Source organism: Oratosquilla oratoria, chromosome 30 (genome assembly GCF_046742065.1).
Source record: "Oratosquilla oratoria isolate Oo_2021 chromosome 30, ASM4674206v1, whole genome shotgun sequence".
Classification (NCBI taxonomy): Eukaryota; Metazoa; Arthropoda; class Malacostraca; order Stomatopoda; family Squillidae; genus Oratosquilla; species Oratosquilla oratoria.
Genome location: NC_134806.1, coordinates 42146363 through 42148862, shown reverse-complemented (window position 1 = coordinate 42148862; position 2500 = coordinate 42146363).

Sequence of the window (2500 nt, the reverse complement as noted above, 5' to 3'; positions counted from 1 at the left end):
TAAGAAACCTCTGATCTCACCTTCACTATGGAAGATAGTGTTGACGGAGCTTTGCCCCTCCTTGATATCCTAGTGAAACAAACTGAATTTTCTTTTAACATAGAAGTGTTCACTAAACCCACAAACCCTGGACACTGCCTTAATGTTTCTAGTGAGTGCCCTTAGGGACATAATGACTCTACAATCGGTGCCTACATCCGAAGAGCACTCACCCACGGTAGCACATGGAAACAAGTACGCAATGAAATCGAGCGCTCCACCCAAGTACTAATCAATGATGGCCTCAGTGAGAAAGAGCTTAATCACCGTAAATTTATTTCACCATATCGTCCATTTAGAATCGTTAGAGCGGGAATAGGAGACCTTTTTAAATTCGGGTACCAGAATTAGCCAAATCCTTAATACAAATTTTTCTTGCGTACCAAAGGAATAAAATCATAGACCTACATACGAGTATATGTCCCCTTACTTCATCTCCTATGGCCTAACGCAGCATGCAGCTACCAGTTCTCATACAAAAGAAGTTGGATATTTATTAATTATCTTGTTTAATCTTGGTCGAATAATTATCACTTCCCCTTTCCAACAGTTAATTTCATGTTTCATGTGTTTATTTTTGCTCCAATAGACGAGCTTATTCAGCTCAGAGTAAACAACTGAACTCTAAAGTAGTAACCACAATATTTCACCCTTTTTTTACAGGATTGCTAAAAGCTATTCCAGACGATGAGATTGTGAATGGGAACAATTCCATTCTTTACGGCCATGGAAGACAACTAATCAGGTATGTAATTTATGTATGTGTATATATGAATGCATGTATCTTTGTATGTATTTATTTATGTGTGTGTGTGTATGTATGTATGTATGTATGTATGTATGTATGTATGTATGTATGTATGTATGTATGTATGTATGTATGTATGTATGTATGTATGTATGTATGTATGTATTGTATGTATGTATGTATGTATGTATGTATGTATTTATGTATGTATGTATGTATGTATGTATGTATGTATGTATGTATGTATGTATGTATGTATGTATGTATGTATGTATGTATGTATGTATGTATGTATGAATGTATGTATGAATGTATGTATGTATGTATGTATGTATGTATGTATGTATGTATGTATGTATGTATGTATATATGTATACTGTATATGCATGTATGTATGTATGTATGTATGTATGTATGTATGTATGTATGTATGTATGTATGTATGTATGTATGTATGTATGTATGTATTTATGTATGTATGTATTTATGTATGTATGTATGTATGTATGTATGTATGTATGTATGTATGTATGTATGTATGTATGTATGTATGTATGTATGTATGTATGTATGTATGTATGTATATGTGTTAGCTCCGCTGCTACCAACACTTTCAGTTCCCTTCTGTGATATAGTAATTCTTCATTCACTACATCTTTCTTCATTTTCTTTTTATCCTTTTAGTATTGTAAGTCACTCATCTGTAGGCCCCATGCCTCTTTCGTAACGTATGCATTTAGTCAAGTTCCATTACTCAGTAACGAAGGTGAATTAAATTGAACTTAAACTTTTCTTCATTTTCTTCACGAATTCTGGTACAACGTATATACTTAGGTACACCAGAAGATTCCCACCTGGGATCCTCTTACACCCACCAAGCCAAGTCTGCTTCGACGTCACTAATTAATTCATCCAATAACTTTGAACGTTACAAATAAGTGCCACCCTTTAAGGGCGTGACTTTACCTCCATGCACCAATAATTTTTCTCCTCTTCCATCCTTTTCTCCAATCAGAAAGACTGTTATACTGTCTCAAGCAATACTGTTTACGCAAGCAATCTGTCGTAAGCTGAGCGTGGTTTGTATGTTTACATTTCGTCACATCACCACTGTTATCGATGCCCTAGCTTGTGTTTACAAACTGTATGCGGTAAGCGAGAATATGTAATTCTGCACTTTCTATAATATGCAACTCTGCACTTCTTATCGGCAATTGTTTCAAAACATCCAAGTAATAAAATTTGCATATCTTTTTACCTACCCCTCTATCTACTTAAATGTCTACCTCTATCCACCGGCCTTTTACAAGATGTATGTATGTATACAGTATATGTATGTATGTATGTATGTATGTATGTATGTATGTATGTATGTATGTATGTATGTATGTATTTATGTATGTATGTATGTATGTATGTATGTATGTATGTGTATGTATGTATGTATGTATGCATATATTTATGTATGTATATATGTATGTATGTACGTACGTACGCACGTACGTGTGTATGCATGTATATATGTATGTATGTATGTATGTATGTATGTATGTATGTATGTATGTATGTATGCATGCATGCATGCATGCATGTATGTATGTAGTTATGTTTATCCCAGACTGAGAATCATTGCACTTTTGATTGATTTTTCTTTTTTTCTTTTCATTACAGAGAAATATCAGTTTTGACTAATTTTGTCATCTTTTTGGTTGG